This window comes from Drosophila persimilis, unplaced genomic scaffold (assembly GCF_003286085.1).
Source record: "Drosophila persimilis strain 14011-0111.01,24,50 unplaced genomic scaffold, DperRS2 tig00000124-arrow-pilon, whole genome shotgun sequence".
NCBI classification, from domain to species: Eukaryota; Metazoa; Arthropoda; class Insecta; order Diptera; family Drosophilidae; genus Drosophila; species Drosophila persimilis.
Genome location: NW_020825294.1, coordinates 7,467,190 through 7,489,996, shown reverse-complemented (window position 1 = coordinate 7,489,996; position 22,807 = coordinate 7,467,190). Strand labels below are relative to the sequence as shown.

The 22,807-nt window shown below is 39.2% G+C and overlaps 1 long non-coding RNA gene and 1 pseudogene across 1 annotated transcript; both read left to right on the top strand.

The window, feature by feature from the left end:
• Positions 1-7,132: 7,132 nt before the first annotated feature.
• Positions 7,133-15,595, top strand: LOC113565385. Its single transcript, XR_003408573.1, has 3 exons — positions 7,133-7,330; positions 13,554-14,059; positions 15,335-15,595. It is a non-coding gene; the product is annotated as an uncharacterized LOC113565385 (long non-coding RNA).
• A 4,368-nt stretch (positions 15,596-19,963) lies between these two features.
• Positions 19,964-22,331, top strand: LOC6596325 (annotated as a pseudogene).
• The last annotated feature ends 476 nt before the right edge of the window (positions 22,332-22,807 follow it).

Here is a 22,807-nt window from a genome sequence, read left to right as displayed (position 1 = left end):
CTATCTAGAGTCCAGTAGCTCGCGTAGCCCCTGCCTTGGTTGAAATAGTCAAAGTCCTTGTTGGGCGTGAACCAATCATTCCGCCGTTGATCAGTGGTTCCTGCTGCTGCGGATGGGACGCTACATTGTCGACGCAGCGACACAGCAGTCAGTGCCCCTGACTTCCCGCGAGGACGAGGAGCTACGGTGGAATCACCCACGGAGGAGGTACCGGCGGCGAGCGGACTGGAGCGTGGGACCCCAGTTCATCGCGACAGGATACATGTCCCGAGGGTCGCACTTCATCGTGGACCCGTGCGCTGGAGCCGGCAGGGAGTTTGCGATGTCAGCCGGTCAGTCTGAAAAAAAGAAGAACCAAGAAAAAATAGTCAATGGAAAAGAAGAATAGGAGTGGGGGGGAACAAGGAAAACTTACACGGTCATAGCCTATAAGGTAAAGCCTGGAGCAGGAGGGAAGACGATGTCGGTAATGTATGCCTCTTAAAATGTTGTAAAAAGTGCTGGTAAATAAACAAATATGAATTGAAATATATGAAATCTAGCTTTGCATAGAATAATTACTAACTAATTATAATAATATAATAGTTTTGCGGGTGTCGTTGCGGCAATCAAAGGGATCGATACAGTGATCAATGTTTCATTATTTTGCTGGTCGCCAGAGAAATCAAATACTACACCTACTTTCTCTTCAAGATTGTAAGGGGACTTTACCCAGGCAGATGTGAATAGTACCATGACTGCGAAAGTCGCTTCCAATATACACCCAACCAACTATAAATTTTAGGTAACTTCTTGCTGGGATCTTCTTCCGGATACTTACTCACGGCCGTCTACTACGGATGGGAGAATGTGGACGACTGACACCGAAACCGCCTCTACAACGCAGAAAAGATTGTGGAGACGCATATGCTACATGAAATCAACTAAGATCTGTATGGCCAGTTACTTAAGATCTGTATAGATGGTTATCTGCGACCGGAGAAAAGTTTCGATTCGCTGGAGGCACTAATAACCACCATCAAAGTGGACATTTAGCAGGCCAAAACGCACATAGAAACGCTTGAATGAGAAGCTATAAGAGGCTACCTTTTTTGCCCATAATTTTTTATTTTATATTTTATTTCTTTCATATTTTTCCAAATCTAAAGGATTTCCCTTGGTAAAGAATTCTGTCTACAATCTTCTAATTGCAGGACTCAACTTTTGTCCAACTATCTTTTTTTGGTCGGTTACAAACGGGTTTTCATTAGCCACACAGGGAGACGGGGTAACAGCAAACAAATGTGTAAAATAATTAGCAGTGAGAATGGAAATGAAATAAGAAACGTAAGAGAAATTTAAAATTGAGGTGTGCAACAGAGGGACCTACAGAAACAAAAACGGAAACGGAATGGGAGGCCGAATCGAGTAGACTATAAAAAGGCGCTGCAGAAGCCACACGGAACCCGTTTTGTAGGGCGCCAGCACATAAATAATTCCCTCACAATGTTGCCCCACGGCACAGACAGAGCAAATAATAATTTGTATGTTAAGCTGCGCCGAAAATAAAGTGCAAAAGAATTTTCAGTTGGCATAAAATAATCATAAACGGAATCCGCTCAGCCTTCTGGTGCCTGCTCAATTCTACGTTCTGCATTCTGCCACTGCCTGTAGCTGCATGGTGCTTCCGGATACCGTTGGCCATGGTGGAGGCTACAAAGTAGCGCATCGGTAATTTCATTTTCTATTTGCATACATACACTCACACCTACACAGCTGCACACTCACTCACACAGACACTGATTAAGGCACAGACATACGCATGCTCAAATTAAAAATGCATTAAACTCAAATTGCAGTGCTGCAAACATACATACATTTTTATATGGTACCTTCTCGTATTGACAGTGCGTGTCAGAGATGTAAGTTTAGTTTTTTCAAATTCAAATCAATTTTTTCAAATCGCTAACACAGCGTCGAGCTGGCATTGGCATATTTCTATATGTCAAACGTCGAAGCATAATACAATTATGAATTACTTCAAGAAATACATTAAACTGTTTTTAGAGAATGGTTGTTATTGATTGGCTTCAGTAATCAATTAAAACTAGACTTAACGCTTGGTTTCTAAATATCATTCGAAAGTAATGCAATGAAACGAATAATTATACACCCGTTGAGTTACACTCAATGTATAATGTATCTCCGAATTGGACATTTTTTATGAACAACAATTTCGAAAGCTTTATAACTAAAAGCGGTCATTGATTCATTTCAATATACCAACTCCACTGACTTACACTCCTAAAACGCACTGTCATATAAATTCACATAAAAAAAAGTTTTTATAACTCTCTTGATATATTTACATATGTACATGTAGGGGTAGTCTACGTCTTGTATCTTGTGAGTGACATCCATTAACAGCGGCATCGTGGGGGGCTATGAGGACCACGTTCGTAGTCTGACTATCATTAATATTCATTTAAAAGCTTACCACACGTTGAAGGCTTGAGATAATTATAAATCCGTTGAGTTACTTATTGGGAAAGACCCTTGGAATATAATATCATGACGAACATATTCCTCATGGTAAACATTTCTCCTATGGGGAAAACATTTCAATGAAATGGAGAAGAAACGCGCAGTGGGAAATACTTTTATTTTTAGAAATTAAAATTTTTTAATGCACATTGCTTATGAATTTTTCTCTATTTACGGATTTTTACATCAATTTCTTTATCAAAATAATTAAATTATAGCACTTAGTGTAGTCAAACACGTTAAACTCCTCGAACAGTTTTTGTTTAGACACCATTAGCGTTTTTCTCTTGCTTTATTTGAACTTCATATTTATCCTTAGTCTGCTAATCTCTTTTGTAAACCCTATCTATAGCATTGAAAATGAGTTTATCTACAAGTACACCACCTTCCCATTGATCATAGATCGTAGAACTTCCCATCAATAGGTCGGGACGTGTCAAACACGCAGACAAACACAAATTAATTTCAGCTGTCAACGGCTAGACACAACCTTTTCGGTGGCTAGGCCATGAATTCGCAGGGGCGCCTGTTTTAGGTGTAGTCCTTGACAATGGCAGGACGCAGCGGAAATTATCAGCTCATGTCAGTCGACGCCACAAGGTGGAAAATAAATTACGCGACACTTTAGCCAAGCCTTGTGCTCGTAAGTTGAAAATTCTGTTGTGGTTTTGGAGTGTGGGTAGGAGTGACAGATAGGCTGTTTTAACGTTGCCGTAGAATTGCCTACATTCCCACAAAGTCACGCACAACGGGCAACAAGACGTGTTTTTTGGCCCTCTCATCGCATTTTGTCCCGGATCTGGCTTGTTTGTTTGTTTGTTCTACGCGGCCCTTGCTTGACAGAATCCATTTGTCAACTCATTACTGTCCCTGGCTGCTCCTGTCGAGAAAGTGCTGCTAAAGTGAAAACGTGTTTCAAGACCAATCCTCTTTAAGTTTACCAATTTTTAAACTCATTTTTTGGCGGGAGATCAAATTACTGACCGCAGCCGTGAGTGCCCTCGTCCTCTGAGTTGCATTATTATTAAAATATTTTATAGGCATTAACAGTGTTTATATGTGACCAATTAGCTTCTCACGTTGCTTATTTTACCTCGATTTTCCTTTTTTAGTTCTCATTCATTTCATGACAAGAACTCCCTTAGGTACCCAGAACTGAATGTGATATCTACATTATTCCCAAGCAAGGGTATGAAAAACCATTATCCGTTAAATGACTCTTAATGAATTTAATTTAATTTAATTTATTCTTCTTTTTTTAAATCGAGCTTGTCAAGAAGAAATTCTTTTTTTTGCCTTTACAGAGAAATGTACATAAAGGGTGGAATGTCATTTAAAATGTAATCCACAATCGCCAAGAGTGACCCAACCAAAGTTCAGAGCCAACTAAGCCGTTACTTGAGTAGTTATGTACCAGTACTCGACGAGCTGTTGTTCTCCCCCGGTGTACACATAAAACTCGAGCAAACGCAGCTAAAGATGGTTTATTTTTTGGCTATCAAAATTTCCAGTCGAAATAAAAGGGTCAACATTGTGATTTTAAGAACGGAGTCGAACCCTGGAAGCCGTTTGATTACACTTGCCTTTCCGGTCATCGAACTACATCTTACTTAGCGCAGAAGAGCACACACACACACACAAAGTGAAGTGAAACATGATATGTTCACTTGAATGGTTGTGTATCTGTGTTCCCGGGTCATGTGTGGCTGAGTGCGTAATTTAATAGCAATCCTAAGTATTTGAGGTGCTCTGGTGCGTAAAGATGCTGGGCCAACACTCCCGACACAAATTGTACTTCCCACAGCCCAGCCCTTCGTCTGCATCCATCTTTCAACCTCGCTCTTAGTGTCAGTCATGGTGGCTTAAGCAATTGAAATTGGATTAGACATAGACTAACCCGCACTACCGCTCGCCCTCCGTCAAAGAACTTCAATTTGCATGTGCTGGTAATCCCGGTATCTGAGCCATCCCACTGACATGTCATTTCCAAGGATTATACAGCTGTAAGCCCCTTTCTGCGGCCCCACCTCAAGTGCATCACTTGGGGTGGAGGGTTAAGTAAATACTCGCTCTTTCAACTCTCCTTGGCAGCTGGCAAATAAATTAAAGCTGCCTCTTAAGTTCAGTTCTCTAAATTACGGCCCATCTCGAAAGTATTTCCAGCTGCAACTGCAACCACATTCTTTAGTGAGGAGATTCGTATGTATCATACATTTATTCCAAGATGTTGCCGTCCGCAGAAAGAAAAATAAAAAATGTGAGTCAAAACTTGTGCACATCGATTTAGCCGTGGGTATTCCTTACCCTACTGAAACCTAAAACATTCCCAGCCCCTTGAAAGCATTTAAAAAGTTGTGGAACATTTAACTTTTGAACCAAGGAAAAGTAAAAGAAAGAAAAGTTTTTGAAACTGAATTTGAAATGGTAGCCAGCCCACGTATCGATTGCAACCAGAGAGCAAACATTATCGCTGAAGAAGGAGTAGCAATTGGGGAAACTGACTTAGTATTGGGACTGCATTCTGTTTAAGTTAACAAGAAGCAGATCAAAGAAAGAACGGTTCAATTTCGGGGGCAAAATGGTATCAAAATAGAAACAATTAATATATCCTTTCTTAACAGCACCCCTTCTGTTATTTAGGTTAAAAACGGATGTGCCTCATACTCATGATGGAGAATATCGTCTACAGCCTCATCCATCCGGACAGGCTAAACGCCTATCCGAGGATTTGTCTCAGCTCAACGAGTGCGTGGAAAAATCCATAATTTAGTACATCGGTTAACAAATCTATCAAGGTTTTTAGTTTAAAGTTAGAATAGAGAGTAATTCCACTAGATCGAGCCACTTCTGTGTAAATATTTTCCATCATATATCATCATAGTCTACTAATTGGTGTAGAGACAGAACGCTTACGGCTAACATACACTTGACACGGCAACAGAGGGTCAGTCGGAGCAAGAGTACATTTTATAGAAGAATTAAATTTCCGAATTTCTCTCCAAACATTTTAACTTGCCAAACTGCAGCAAAAACAGGCTAAGGCAGCAACCGCTGGATCTAATAAAATTGGGTAGACATAGAAAATTGAAGCTAATACTTAAAACTTTTGCCTTTTGCATGAAAAGTTTTTTCCAGTCGAAATTCCGAATGTCTTCATAAATGATTGGCCAAGGACCGATGTGTATGTGGCTCCTTTATGCTAGTGCTTTAAATGCTGCTGACCCAAAGGCAAAGTTGAAGAAAGAGCTCAATGAAAATTTCAAATTGATTTCGTTAATTTGTTGTGCGGACTTTTTCTCCTGACATTATTTTTGCATTTAAATACAGATTTTTCGAGCTCCAACCCAAGCACGGGTGTCATTTTCCCAAACATCTAACACAACCCGCAATCATAAATATTTTTCACAGCGAAAAGGAAAAACAAAGGCAGGGCGAGTGCATTGCCAGACATTTGACAACGCTGCTGGGTAAACAAACATATTTGTTGCCATGGGATATTGCGGGGACTGAGATAAACTAGGGGGGTCATTTACCATTCTGGCTCTGTTATTCCGGTACTCCCCCACATACCCACCAACCAGATGAGCTCTCATTTGTTTGGCATACTTCTAGGTGTCACCCAGCATATGAGGCTGGTTAATTAAAGCAATGCGATGGCGGGGTGCTGTTAGCGTGGCAGCCAATTTGTTGCGCCGACTAACCAGGAATGTGGGTGCGAGTAGAAAAAAGAAAACCACTAGCAGGTACAGGTACGTACTCTGGCAGATGAAAGGCGTAGTGAGGTATTATTTTCCAAAAATTTGCTGTGGTTTTAAAGGGCTACCCAAGCAGGGTGCATGGAAATTTATATTTTTTATATCGGCACTCTCGTTTATCTATCAGTATCGTCAAAATATATTGCTCTGAATGGAGAACATATTTTACATATGTATGTATATGGTGGCGCCCTGCATCAGAAGGATAAGTTAGATTAAGTAAGAAATAGAATAGGAGCCCACATTATCTATAATTGAATTGTCTATGATTACCTTTTTTAATACATACATCAACAAACGGAATGTGGAAGTTGTGTTAGTTCCACACAAGCGAACCACCGAACGCCAACTTCTGTTGGAGCCTCGAGCATGTTCGATGGCAACTCGTTTTAACAGGACACACAATTAAATTCCCTCTGTTATAACATTTGTAGAGCTCTGTTCGGCTTTGGAGCATTCAAACAGTTTTTGCCATGTCCGCCAAAGAGGGTCCGTACTTCAGTTTGTCGTTGATTCTGCAAGAGTGCGGCTTAGGGACCGGATATATCAGAACGGTTTTGTTACGTGAAATATTTCAAACGTCAATTGCTGTAGTAATAAACATACATGGGCAAACCTTTTTATAGGAAATTAAATATTAATTCAGTAGATTAAACAAATTTACGTAAAATACACTAAAATAATAATGATTTAACAGCATCCATAAGTGAGAATTATATGTTATGTGTGACAAAATGTGAAAGAGAAATGATCACAAAATCGGATTTGTTTGGATCTCAATGAGTTCCCTCCATTATATTAATGGAAAATGAGTTTTAAATGCTAATGACCCGCAAAACAATGGATATGTGCAAGCATACGACACCCAAAGTTCTGTCCAAGAATATTTCCTTTGAGTGCTATTTGTATTGCAGAAGTAGTAGCCGTAGCGGAGTTCGGCAAATTCTTCACAAACAAAATAATAAATATGAATTCAAATTTAAATTACTGAAAATGTTAGTATCGCATGTGCCACCTGACTGACTCGCCAGTGCGTATGAAACGATTATCTTGTAAGTATTTTTGGAAGGGATATAACGACCAATAAGGTAGAGTCAATGAAGTCTATTTGCCACACGAACATTGGGTCTCATTTACTTGTGGCTGTTAAACAATAAAGCATTTTCAATTAATGAAATCAATTAAGTTGAATTCAATTGGTTTATTTGCCCGAGTGTCTCCAGTAAAATGTTGTTGGATAACATGTACAAATGTGCCACGGAATATTAATAATTGATGAAATACAGTTACGTTCGAGTACTAACTGGAGGAGTGTCTGCAGGGCCTAAATGGTTTACTTAATCATAATTCGATTGTTTGGTCACTCAGACTATTGTTTAAAGACAATGAGTGATTGACAATAGACTTATGATAATGTAATTTGCGGCAGAATAATTAGTGTTTCAATGAATTCCTAAAGGCATGTTTCTCAAGCGAGATTCCGAGGAAGGAAATCATCTGTATTATCACAAGAGGTTTAAATTTCAGATAAGAAAATATAAAAAGATACTAATACTAAACATAAAATTACCCATTTTCACCTTATAAAAAATCCCTGAAACTCATACAATCAAAAAATATATATATATATCTATATATAATCCTTCTACCCCCAATTCTCAATCTATTCATGGATTACCCTCAATAGCCGCTGATATGCAAACATAAAAAAAATGTGCCTCAGCACAAGCTATTTTCCATACACGAAAGCCATCTGCACCGATCCCATATGTATTTGCATAAAGACATCCGCCAGAGCGGAAAAACCCCACCATCAATTTGTCAATTGTCTTGGCAATGCAGTTGCCAACATTCTGGCCAAAGAGATTGATGATGATGCCAAAATACTTTCAGACTTTGAGCCGATTTTCTAGACTTTTTTTACGGCTGCCATAAAAAGTGACGGATAAGAAATTTGCATGGCTTGGGCTTGGGTTTCATTGCGGTTGCCTGGTCGTGGGCCTGTTCGATGCGGTGATTCTAATAAATTATCTGATACAACAACAATTTAAAAGTCATTAAATAAATTTTGTTGTCGCTGGCATTGTATTAATTTCGAGAGGACTCACTTTCATGGGTGGGTGGGATACTGGAGGAAGCGGACATCTCGCTCACACAATTTAGAGCTGACCCAAATGCATTTTTTTATGGTCCAGAATCGAAAGTCAAAGTAATTTAATTTTGGTTTCTCTTTTGCGCCACTTTTATGGCACACGCAGAGCCATGGCGTTGACAGTTTTCTTGGCGCTTTTTTATTTCATTTTTCCACTTTTTTACCCTATATTTGTGGTCTGAAAAGGTATACTGTAGTTCTGAATGTCTATGTAACAGGCAGAAAGAATAGGTATGCTTTTATGTGATGGCGGATAATCATTACAAGGCAGAATAAGGAAGTCATGTTCCCAGGTTCCCCAATAGGATCTGAACATTAAGTATCTCTTTGTCGAGTCACTTCACCACAACTTTTGCGTTTTTCTGCAATTCTGTTGTACTTTTAAGCTGTTTCTGGTACAAATCGTCAGCCAGGCAGAAAAGTTGACAGCCATGCTGGAAAATGTGCCATAGATAGGTCGGTGTCCTCCTGCGAGAGTCCAGAGCTTGGTGGCCGGAGAAAAATCGAGTGAAAAGTGCTTTTTTAACTTTGCCTTCATTAAAACCTTACAAATGGCGGCAAGTTAACAAGCCCAGAGACAATTTCAATGTAATTTGAAAGGGACTTTTATTAGCGCACTTTCCCCCAGCTCAGTTCGCAGACAAAAGCGTAAAAAATGCTAATTAAATCTAATGTAAATGCTGATTGTCCAACGCAGCAGGAGGAAAATCTACTGAAAGTGAGGAAAATTACACAAAAGTTGTATTTAATTTGAGCACTTTGACAGTGCAAAGTGTTGAAATGATGGAATAAATTGTTTCGCTAGAAGAAAGGCTGATATTCTGCATTATTTCATTTCTTTTGTATACATTTTTAGTGTCCCAAGCAGTTTACTTGGTAAAAGTTTACTGGAGTCCATGGCTTGAAGATCAAACATTTGAATGAAAAATCATTTCCTTAGCATTTCCCTTAACTCTTTCCCCATCTTTGACACAAAGTACGGCACTCGCCTCACCTCTCTGTAGTGGCTTTGTCAAACGGTGCCCCGTCAAAAAATTCTAACTATAAATGTCTGTCATATCGGATACACAATCAACAGGTCAAAAAACATTTAGTCTCTTGCTATCCTATACCTTCAAACATTTTTCCCTCATGTGTAGACACGCCAATGAAGAGTGGTTTTGTTTATAAAATAAAGTATATGATAACTGGAATATAACACTACTAGTAAAAACATTTCCTTTACATCGGTAAATCCTACAACAGAAAATCCAATGAAAAAGTTCGTTATATAAAAAAATAATTAAATAATTCCGATGAACCATCTCTCGACACAAAAACGAACCGATCTTTACTTTTCTCATCAGTTTCCCTTTGCACATCTCTTAACAACCCTCATCATCAAATAATGCCCAAAAAATCAATTTTTATAAGTAAATATATAAATACCCGACACAGCATTTACTGGATAAAACTTACGACCTCCCGACAAATGCAATAAAGTGATAAATATGAAAAATCAATGATTTTGTTGTAAATATCTTTTGATAGTGGAAAAACCCCGCCAATAAATAACTGCAGAGTAGAATTAAAAGCAAAAATAAAATTTTTTTTAAATCCGATGGGGGAAAATGAGGGAAAACAGCTGCAGAAAACACAAAAGCGAGCAAAGTGAAAGCAAACAAACTGCAAGCCGATAAAATTAAATGCTAATGGAAAACGGGAAAAACAATCAAATCTATTCGAAGTGAAGTGGAGGAATCGAAATTATAAATTAGAATACATTTTTTTTGATAATAGAGCATAAAGTATCTGATTAACTAAAGAGAACTTTAATCACAGAATGTGTGGAAATATGTTGAATAAAAGAGCAGGAAGGAGATTTATTGGATTTACACTGACTTGAGTTTTGGAATCTAAAATTAATCAGAAAATATTCATATATATTTATATGATTTATAGCGCAGAGAAAACCAACATACATATCAAAGGTATATTGCAAAAAAGAGCTATACATTTTTCTGACAAAGAAAATATTATTTAAGCTTTAACCAATCCAATACCATGTACCAAGAAATTCTTCCAACTCGATTTGAGGTCCACTTTTTTGGGGAAAAACGCTTGGCCAAGAACAACGGAAATTTGTAGCCACTTTGTTTGTTTGTTGGCTACTTTTTTTCCACTTCTGCCCCTACCACAGGTTCCTTCGTTGCCAGTGTTGCTGCTGCTTGTTGACAACAGTGACAGCGACAACGACATCAGTTTATTTTTTATCAGCTTTATGCTAATATATTTGAGGACACTTGCTGCAGCTGCTGCCTGTACCCAACCCACTGTCAACGGGACTTGTTTGGAATGTAGCCAAAGTTCAGATTGGTCTTAAAATATGAAAGCACTCGAGAGTTTCACAATCAAGCAGAAAATATTTTGGATTATTAAAAATAATTATTAACAGTGCACTGTGGTTAAAATTCCACTCACACAATCACATTTCAAATGAATCCTTTTATGGTGGACTAACAAAAACAGCAGGCTGCCATCAGCAGATTCTACTCAAATTATATTATGAATATTGGAGCTTGAGAATGGGGGAGGGGACGATATGCCCGGTCAAGGAAGGATAACTATGAAAGGACCAATAATTGCAACAATCAGCTACGGTCATACCACAGAGTTAACGAAGGACAAATTCAGGAAAATAAGAACAAGTAGCCCTGCTGTTGGTTGAACATTCCATTTTCCTTTAAATTGTACTCCATTTAATATTTGTTTACAATATGCGTACTTTGGCATTCAAATCTCAGACACAGCCTCGACCTTTTTCGAATATCTTTACAGTTTTCAATATAGTCGATTGAATTTTTTTTGTGATGTAAAAATATTCCATTTATTTTTTGCTCTTGAGCATAAAAAGGGCATTCAAACGGAATAAAATGTGTCAGCCTGATGGATGTTTCCCTGCCTCTCTGTCTACCATATCTTTCACTTCTACTAAGGCACTTTTCCTGCCTCTGCATCTACTATGTCCCACCCTTCTCCTGAGGCACTCAATATATATGTACTCATAAAAAAGAAAAACTTGCGTTGTCAATATTAAAATTGAAAATATTTCATTGGCCAGCCTTCCGTATGGATTTGATCCTGCAGTCTGTCGACATGATTGGAATTATAATAAGCTCTCTGCCAAAAAAAAGAATAAGGAAGAAAGATGTATTTCTTTTTCTTCTTTGTCTATAGCCTTGGATACCCAACAATGTGGGGCTGTCGGGAAAGAAGTGGGCGTGGCAGGCATAACTTGTAGTTAACTGTGTACAAGTTGTTGCCGAATACGAGTCTATATACCATGAGTTTTGGGTGTGTTCCGCCTTTGTTGCGCTCACATGAGCATGGTACTCGTAATGTACGGCTGCCCCAAAATGTAGGCAACACAAAATGTGTATTTGTATGTATGCATGCAGATAAGCCAAGAACCGGTCTCACACAAACAAACACATAGCACGGCACACATAGATAAACCAGAAGCCATACAGATGTACCACACGTATATAAAAAAAATGGGAAAAGATTTTATATCCTATAACTTCTGTTGCTTCAATCCACAGATCTGTTTATAGACAAATTTAAGAATGTCTTTCCTATAGTAGCAATATAAAATGGTGGTCAGATTTTATTATTTAGCTGCAAAGATCCCATAAAAATTCAAATGTAATGCAAATGAAAGCACCATGAGCCATATTTTTGTACCAACTCTTGTTAGGGCATTTATTTTTTTCCATAATTGTAATTTTACAACTGTTGTTGACTGGATTATGTTGTTTTGGGGGTTCCTTGTAACATACACATTACCATATGTGAAATTTCGAATGTAAATGTGGCTTGTCCAATATGTTTGTTCAGCTAGCTATAGTTTTCCCCTAAAAATTTGTTTAAAGTATTATTGGTCCAACCACCGGAGATTTCTATTCACAGCTCATTCATAACTTCACTTAACTACTTGCCAATCGACTACGTTAAATCATATAGACGGACAGCCGAGAGGATACTCTCGTATTTGCTAAACCGCTAAGCCTGTAATCTCTTCTCTGTTGTCACTGGATTTGGCCACATTAAAATGGAGATTGCACACAGAAATGATTTATTATGCATGACTTATGTAAATAACATTGATTTTCGAACGATTTCTGCTTCTGGCATTGCCATTAATTGCTGCCACTCCGGAACTTCCTTTTAAGCAGAACCCACGTCCGTACTTCAGACCCTGCCTTATTCGATTTATGTGTCTGCATATATTTATTATTTAATGCACAGCCTGTTGATATCCGTATTTTCAATGTCGACTTTGAATTCGTTTCTGTCTGGTATAAGGTTTAAAGGGAAGGTTTGGGTTTGGGAAGAATACAATTGTTAATTGTTAATTGGTAGTAGCCCGCGGGCTCAATTTTGATTTTAAGATTTAAAAAAAAAGCCATAACGCTCTAAAGTCTTTCAATAGTTATCTAATTTGTTTTAATAAATATCAAAATAATTGAGTGTTTCCGACCCCAAAACGGAAAACCAACATAAATCAATGTGCATAAACAAAGAGACCAGAAAGATTACATATTTGTACACTTTCTCTGGATTAAGTTCAGAGTTCATCTTTAATAGCCACAAAAGCAAAATATAAATAGTCGCCCTTTTTACTCTGGGCAAGAAGAAATCCAGGCCAAAAATGATTATTCAAGGATGACCCTGAACCAATCTATACATCATTGATGATTGTTTTTTGGGTTTTCCGGTCTTAACGCGTCTATAAATCAATTCTGATTTCGGTTGCTGGTTTGGTCTTAACGCAACTGTAGTGATTTAATGATTGCCATCGACCCAAGCAATAGGCAACCGTCCCCTTCCTGCCCATCATGGCTTTTCGGTTACGCCCTTATTGATGATGCGCACATGACTATGGGCTGATGAGTAGCAAGTGGACCCAAAGGGATAATTGCCGTAGCCATAACCACCACATCCCCACAAACTTAGATACACTGACATTGGACGCAGTTGTAGGAAGACACCATTGATTTTAGCAGTTGTGCGAGAGCCACACGGCGTATGAGTAATGTGTTGCGGTTGCGAATCCATTTTTTGATTTCCTTTTTTTGTTGCAGGAAGAGAGGAAAGCCCAAGAACTAATCAGGCTGGTATAGCTAGGCCTATCCAAAAGGATTAAAATGGAATACGAGTGCCATACGAGGGTCAGTGCGCGCCAGTCGAACGTCTAATCCTACACGAAATTGACCTTTGATTGGAGGAAAATCAGCCCCACTGTCACCAACGTGCATTAAGCAGGAACAGGAGGCCGTCCAAAGGACACACCACCCCCGAAGCAGCCAACCCACACAACGACAAATGTCGCCATCATCGGCCTCGATGCTGCCGCCACTCCAGCAGCAGCAGAAACTCCGACCGCGACGACTGCTGCCTGGAGAACGAGCCGGTTGCATCTCTCGAGGCGGCAAATGGTGGCATTTTCTCTCTGGATGCCGGCAATCTGACAGCGGAGACAGCTTTCCTTGCCGCTGGCCCCGGGGGCCTGGGAATACGCTACAGGCGGCGACACAGCGCGGAGAAGTTGAGTGCATAAGACTTGAAAATATGGTTTCAGCAAATCGAGGTGAGTGTTTACTACAGTGGATTCCGAATTCCCAATCATTTTTCATTCATGACATTCAATGGTTTTCCGGAAAGCTCCTGCACCCCAAGAGCAACTCGAAAGCCATTGTGGATGTTCATCAAATCGATTTTGTTTGTTTTTAAATATTTATTTTTAGTTTTTGAAACAATTTATTTACCGGAAAACATCCAGGCAAGAACACACATTTCAAGGGTTTCAAATCATAATTCAATTAAATATTTTCACAAATAAACGACAGGGCAATCACGAGTTTTCCCTAAATAGATATTTCAGCATATAAAAGAAGATTTGTGGACCAGTTCTAAAAATGTATGATCTTCGCTTGAAACGGAGATTCATGCTGATGCTTCAAAATTCGGATTTGGAGCAAGCTTCTGCGAAATTACGGTGATAATTTGTGGCAGGTCACTTTTCTTGGGACTTAACTGAGAAGTCATACTATATTCCCAAGCTCAGGGACAAAGTTGTAGAGTGCACCCTTATAAATGGTTTTCTTACACCAATCGATAAACGCGATGATCCGCTGGTTACAATCTATGTTGATCATGGTAACCCGATGGGGTTGACCAAAAACGTTATACTCACATTTTCGTGATTGTAGATGCCTTTTCAAAGCACAAGAGTTGAAGAAGTTGTCAGTTGTTATGAGCGACTTTTCCGATGGCGGAGCTGCTTTCACATCGCATCTGTTTAAGGCGTACCTAGGGGAAATGGACTAGTCGAAAGTATGCATAAGATAGTTGTCGCAATGTTGTCTTAAATTAGTTATGAAAGTCCAGGATGCTGTTGTAAGCCATTTAAACTGCTCACTGCGTATTTCAGGTGCTATGTAGCTCAAGGAATTCCTTCAGAAATGTGTTATTTCAGATGATGAAAGAATTAACTTGAGAGGCAAGAGAGAATATTCAGAATATACAAGCTGAGAACAAGAGAGTTTTTGGCTCCAAAAAAAGGAAGAAAATAAGTTTAAGGTCAATGATGTAGTAGCTATAAAAGGGAACGTACTTGGGCTATATAAAGTAGTCATAGCTAATAACCATGGCCGATACGAAGGTCGTAGGAATGGTCGGAGGAGGAGAAGGGCCGTACAAAACATCGACCGTTGCTGAGTAAATGAAGGCCTAACTATAGTTTAATATTCAGTACTAATTTCAGGGTATCATACTTATTGTTGATTCACTCAACTACACGTATTATTCCCTCTCATTTTTATTATGCTGTGTAGAGTTTTATTTTTCTTTTATTTGTTTGCAGGAATTTGGCTTCCAGCCTCAGGGCGAGCACCTGATCACCGGATGTGATGGATCCGCAACCAGCAGGAGAAAAACGAGGAGCACGAGCACCACGATCACCACGAGGCACTCTTTCCACACACACACACATATAGTATAGACGCCATACATCCACATCAACATAAACATGCTCTTAGACCGCTCGACTCGTTGTCGACTCGGATGACGTCCACATTTGTTACCAGAGATAATTATAATTTAATAAAAGAAAAAGAAAATTTAATATTGTTTTTTATACTATCAAATCCTCTGCTTAAGCTCCAGAGACAGCTCCAGGGCCATTCAGCTCCCAGTTCCCTTCGGGTCCCAGCTGACGACCATCATGCATCTCGGGTTGAGTGTATCTCTGAGATTTCCCTTTAAGAGTGCGGTTTCGGTCCTAACAAAATGTTGAGGAGTTCGTATATCGGGATTATGCAAACCATTGATGGCACTTATTTGGGGCATCAGCAACAATAGCGGAGTCGATCTGTCTGCCTTTTTTGAAAAAATTATAAGATTATAAGAGTTAGAGCAACTAAATTCTATCTCTTTCTCCGACGAAAGATGTAACGGCTCGTGTTGGTGTGAGATGAGGGAGAGAGAGAGACACATGAAGCGGAATGAAAAACAGTAGCGGAAAAGATTCTTTAGGTGGTAAGCAGATAAACGAAGTAAAGGTCGTGGAACTCTCGTTCTCTCCATGCTTTTTGTTTTCCTCATAGCATGTGCGAGCTAAATTGAGAGATTGGTATTCTTTTTCTCTGCGTGTTTATGGCACAGTTTGTGCCATACAAAATTCTTGAACTTAAATGAGTTGTTAATTTTCCATTTTCATAAGTCCACATTTACCATATGAACAATCTACACTTTTGTATAAATTATGTGGAGAACACTCATAAACACTTCGTCAAACACCCCAACACTCATATTTATACTCACTTACAAGGACATGCAATTAAAACGACGACAAGCAGCTTAATTAACAATGTTCCCACTCGTAGGACCTCGCCCACTCCACCCACTCCACTCCGCTTCACTCGATTTTTGTTGTTGAATTTTGTTTACTGTACTTGTAACCTCCCACTGACAATGTATGCAACCTTCAGAGTGTAGGACTTTTGGCCGCAAAAAAATATATGCAATCCAGATCTTTATGAAAATCTGCTATAGTATCTTCCTGGTCCGACTTAGGTATAGGACTCTCACCAATCCGCTCCAGTCCATTGCTGGCCCGAACCGGCGGGTCAGACCGGGCACGTTGCTCAAGTTAAACGTAGCGCATGAGTCCTTAGACCCTGTGGATTGAATGAAAGTTCCCATGCATGCTAAATATGCAGAGCACTACGTGTCCAGGTCCGCGTCCTCATATGACTTTGCATGGGAAATCAGGAGGCGGGAAGCGAGCCAGGCAGGCAGTCGGACGGGCAGCCAGCAAGATGGCTTATAATTTATACCGTTCGTAACTATTTCATTGACGGTTTGCCAGTTGGCCGTGCTGGCGCCTCGTTAAAATTTCAGCCAAGTCACGTGGGTCCATGCATCCATCTCTCCTTCTAACCATCCCATCCCAACCATTGGCAACGTCTAACTAACTTCCGTAATCAAATAAATCGTTCATTTCGAATCCCTTCGCTGTGCCTGGACTGTCACCATGCCAGTGTGGAGCCATCGAGGACCGAAGTTCCACTGTTGAGCGGTGGAGTGGCGTGGCGTAGTGGAGTACCGCCACAGCCATTCTGGAATCACCCGCGATAGCGAGACTGAAAATCACGGTGAGTTTTAACTTTCCAAGCGCAGAGGTCCAATTAAATCCACACCAAGGCGAAAGCAAGAATTTAGTTCGCTGAGTTCCAAACCGAGACAAAACCCAACGACGTCGAGGAACAACAATCAGAGGAACGTGCGCCAACATTATTTTGGGGAATAAATGCTAGAAATTAAAATAGACTACAATTTTATAGGCAAATAACGTGGCAAATCGGTTCGTTCATAATTTCGCTAGAAAATGGCGTTGTGAAACTTTAATTGGAGTTGAAGCACAGCACTGAGATTTCTGGGTAATATTCGTCCCCAAGGCAAATGGAAAATCAGATGAGCAAAACATTAATTCAAATTACATTTCCATAGAGCGGCAAGAATGCATTTCAATAAATGATTTAAAGTTAGCATTCCATCAACTCAAAATTATAAGACCGAAACTCAGCTGAAGTTATCGTAATGGAATCTATGTACATTGTACATATTCGTGGTATTATAATTTTCTCAAAGAAGACATGGCAAAAGCCAGAAATAACGATACTGCATCTTATGCCATGTGCATCTACTTTTGTGCGTGGGTCTGTGTCCCTATATGCAGTGTCATTGCATTTTGTAAAAAGTTAGACAGCAGTGCTTGACGCCATTTTAGATGCATAAAGAATCAAAGGTTTGCTTGTACTGGTGGAACATGTAAATACCCTTGCATTCCTTTCGGATGAATCTGTTGACCTACTGTACTTCTGATAGCAGAATCATGGAATACTCCTTCTATGGACTACAAACATCCACCCCAAATCATGCTTTCCTTAGCAAGGACATAACCATAAAGATTCTGCCACACCCACCTCATCCAATGCAGGCCAAAAGAGTCCTTTGCCTTAAGAAACTTTGCTTTTCCTTTTTGCGCCATCATTTTCTCTTAGTCTTCTCACATGTATGTGTGTCTGTGTGTATGTGAGTTTGTGGGAAATCTTTTTGCCTCGACGCTGGACCCGATGCCTAGGATATTTTTTCGTGTCAGCAGATATTTATGATGCCTAATGCATTTTAGTGCCATTTTCGCGTTTTGGTACTTCGGTTTCTAATCAAATATTGAAAAATTTAATGGATATACTCTGCCTAAATGGTATTTTTTCGGAATGAAATTAAAGTTGAGGCTTTGTTTAAGGCTCTTAAAGTTAGGTTCACTTGGGAGTTCTTTATTAAATTTAAAAAAGTTTGAATTAGCCATTCAGTGTGGCCTCTATCTCTGCAACATTTTCTGTTCCATGTTGGCATAAAAACGAAAGTTCTATGGCCTTCTCCCTACTTTTGTTTAAACAAAGGTTTACCTCTCGAAAAAAGGAAGAGTGGTGGACGAAAAGGGGGATGACCACGCCCAAACAACCACAGTTTCGCTGCAGTTGGCCCAATTTCATCAGTTTTATGTAGTATATTTACTCACTTATTTGGCACATCGCCCGCACCTTTTGCCTGGCTGCCATCTTTCCAGCCCTCCTTCAAAAGAACGCAGCGTGTTGCCGTGCATTCAGCGGCAAATGAAGCTAGTTTTCATTAAAAAACTTTTTAATTATTAAATGGATTCCACGCTTTTTCCCTACACTTTTTTCTCGCACTTTTTACCTTTGTTGCCGGCACATTTTCGCGCCAGGCACTGCCTTCATTTTACCATTTAAAAATGTGGACGAAAAAAAATGAAGTTAAAAAATACTTAATGGCTCTTTTTGATGTTTCGAAGCTTTTGGCTTTCAGTTTCATATTTGTTACGGCACTGGTATTATTGGATTTGGCACGGACTGTTTTACGCTTAGTAACTTTTGTGGCGATTATATTGGATTAGCTGGAAGATGGCAGCAGGGCGAAGTGTCTTTCCAAACCGAATTCCATCATTAGCTTTAAAAATTTTTATCACACCTACCTTGAATACTTTAAATGTTCTTCAGGTTTTCGAAAAACTTTCCCGACTTTTATTTATAGTCCTCATTGTTGTTGCATTTCGTTGGTCATAAATTGTACAACGCCCTGTGCACTGCCCCGGACAATGCGCAGCGGAAAAAAATTCAAGGGAATTGCATAAATTTACAGAACTATGCAAAATGATAGCTGTGGATAGTTTGTGCCGTGCACATTGTGTTCCAGAGAGAGATGTATGTATATCTAAATATACATTTCTATAGTGGCTGCTGAAATGTTTATGAGTGTTGCTGACTGCCGCCACAAACAAAGGTGGTTGCCCACAAGGGAAATTTGTAAGTATGCTGCAGAAAATAAAACAAATTTGCTTCTTAACTCCAAAGGGATGCCTTTGGTTCACGGAAAGGTTCCCTTGCATAAGGCCCATGATGGCTTTAGAAATCCTAATTGATATGTTATCAGCGAGAGACCAAATGTCGCACATAAAATTCGATCAAAATCTTTTCTCACACAAAAAGAACAACCATTAACTTGTACAACACACACCAACGTACACCAGAAAAGACGGAGTAAACAAACAAATACAAAGCAAATAAAATGGTGGGAAAGTCAGGGGAGATTACAGCTATTACCTATCAAGATTACAGCTTGTTCCTTTATGGATTTCGATTTGATTACAGTGGGGCAAATTGCAAGTGACGTGCCAACAATTGGATTGCAGGCAGCGACATTCCGAGGGACATGGTCATTTGTGGCAGAAACAGGCAATCGTCTTAAATGAACAGGGTCAACCACAAAGTCTCAAGACTGATAAGCAGGCCAAGTACAAGTCATCTGATCTGGAGGAGAACCTACCACATCAATGGACTTAGATGAGAGACCGTCGACAAGTGCGAGTACGAGTGGGCGAGCAGTTGACATAGCAGGCACTTCCGGTATGAATGCAAAGTCGGCACCGGAAACAGCGACAGTGCCTGTGGCTGGCAACAGCAATGCGGAGCAGCCACCAACATCATTCCATGCCACACCATTAACGGGAGCGGCACTGGGCAAACCCAATGATTGGGTTGTTATTCCTGTGTTTGCGGATATGGTTAAATTGGCATTGGGCGAAAGGGAGAACTGTTTGCAGCGGTAAGTTGAATTTGCCTGGAACCCTCCCAATTTGATTGATATTACATCATTACTCATCCTGATGCTATACGATGCCTTTTCTACCGAAGAGAAATAAACAAGGGAACGTAATCGTATAAGCTTAAAAAATATAACACCAATGCAAAAATCTAATATAGCTAATCCCATTTAATCGATTGGCTTTTATATAAAAAGAGTGATTAAAATGTCACCAACGGTGTCAGAGTTTAACAGTAGTTATAAAACACAGAAGCCGCTTCAAATCCAGTACCAAATTAATATCTTCGGCAAAGTTTCTATGGTTAATATATTGCTCTATAAGCAATTGGATTTCGCATTCGGGTTTCGTTTGAAAATATATATTCATGCACTCATTTATATTTATATTTTATTATGTTTGTTTTAAATTTAATTAACTACAGAGGGGCTAAATAAATGATTACGAGCCAAACGAAGAGAATAAAAATCATTTCCATGGCAGCTCAACTCGTAAAAAAGGGACTATAAATAGGTTTTTGCTTTTAACCATTATTTATTTTTATATAATTTAATGGACGCGTTGAAGAGTGGAATCTCTGGCATTAATTTGCACACATATACATTTTTTTTGTAGTCAAATGACTTTAAAGTGTGTGATGCAAAAAAAAAAAAAAGTTTTATCCCAGCTAAATGCTGTTTTTAATTTGCTTAAAATTATAATGCTTCGACTATTTGTTTTTTGTTTGGTAAATATTTTATTTTAAGCTTTCGATCGGAAATTATTGGGAGAAAATAATGTAAAAGTTGAAGTTTCCAATTAAATATTCTATTGGTTTTATTTTTATTATATTTTTTCTCGATTTAGCTACTTTTCTGTAAAAGAGAAATTTTATTGAAAACTAAATTAAAATGCAGTTTTCCTGTCCTGGACGCCCTTAACCACGTAAATGCCCACTAAAACAACGCATACTCGTATTCCCCCCGTAGTCCCGCCATATGAATTAGTCCTTTGGGCCAAACGATGCCGAGCAGAAACAAACAATAAAGTATGCATCGGCAACCAGGGCACAGTGGTCACAATTGACCTCATTAGGCACACATGCACACCAGTCAGCTCTCACAAACATTCAAACCAGTAATAGTATATATGTATTTATGTATGTGCATATGACGTAATTATACAGCCATAGAGTAGTATGGGCAATTTATACTGAATTATAATCTGTGCGCAGAAAGAAGAAAGCTTGGAAATGCATTTCGACTAAGATATACCAACATTTTAATTAAATTACGTTATGAAGATGGGATACATCCTACATGCGGACGGAGCAATCGTTGCTCAAGGATACCACTGGCAGAAGAACGTTTGGGCCCGCCATTGAACCATGATATGTTGGCTTTGATATGAACCTGTATTTAATCGACATTCTCTCCATGATCGAGCTTCTTTTCCTTTCCAAATTTAACAAGCTCGTGCACAAGATTAACCTGGAAACAATATTAAGTGAGTGATATGAACCTAAAGATTTTGTGCCTTCATCAAGGTCCTGTCCAAAGTGTTGGCCCCAAAGCCAAAAAATAAGTCTTCGCTCAAAGATATCCGTGATATCAGAGACATAGACTTTATGGGACCAACATCTAAACGAACACCATATACCCTTGAGCTTTACGAACACCTCGCACAAAAACAGAAATAAAGTTTTTCCCATCATTCAGCAATTTTCAATGCCGCAATGAGTTTCACAGTGACTTTTCAATACGATAATTAAACGGGGCCGTCGCTGGATTAGTTGCACAGCTACCCGTACCCCAAAAGCCTCTCTCAATCCTCTTTCCCTTTAAAAGCCACCTCCACCCATAACCCCTTTGCCATTTGAGCTCTGCACCATGTTGCATCGCATTTAAGGACCATGACTTTTAATCATCGAACAAAACACACTTTTCTCCACTCTTTCATTCTAACCTTCTTTCCACTTATAAATTCGGTCCTTCTCCCTCCTCTTTATTTTGTTTGTGCAGCTTTAAAAAAGGCCACATCAATATGGCGGCCTTCGATCGGATGGCGGCCATTGTCGGCGCGTTCACGAGGCACATGCAACCGATGAAAGCGACCCAGGCGTTATCCAGTGGGGAGTACGAGCACTTTGCAGCATATGCAGCAAAATACAACACTCGGCGAAACGGGTAAGTAATGTTTGCAAAAGTCGAAAACTTTCTTTGGCCTCCTCCTCTGCCTTTTGTGTGTGTGTTGTGTGTTTGGATTTTTCCATTTTCACTGGCACTCGGTGCCGCCAAGAGTTTTGATACCACTACATGTGGGTCATTTTGAGCACAAGTTTTATAATGGATAGAAAGGAGAACTTGTAAACTTAAAGGCATATGAGCATGTATATGTATTTTAATTTTTCATCAGGAGATTTCTAATAGAGTCCCACCCAAATTTGCATCTATAAACGTATGAAAGTAATATTTAGAATACTAACTTAAGACCATTACTGTTTACCCTAATTATTTCAACTCATTTAAACTATGTTTAGATATACGATTTGGAATCTTCTCTTGAATCTCACTTGAATTTTGGAAAAGTTGTACTCTTAAATTCGTAGCCTATTTTAAAAGCCTTTTTTTTCTCCAAAGAAGAAGATATATTTTTTAATTTGAAAACTAT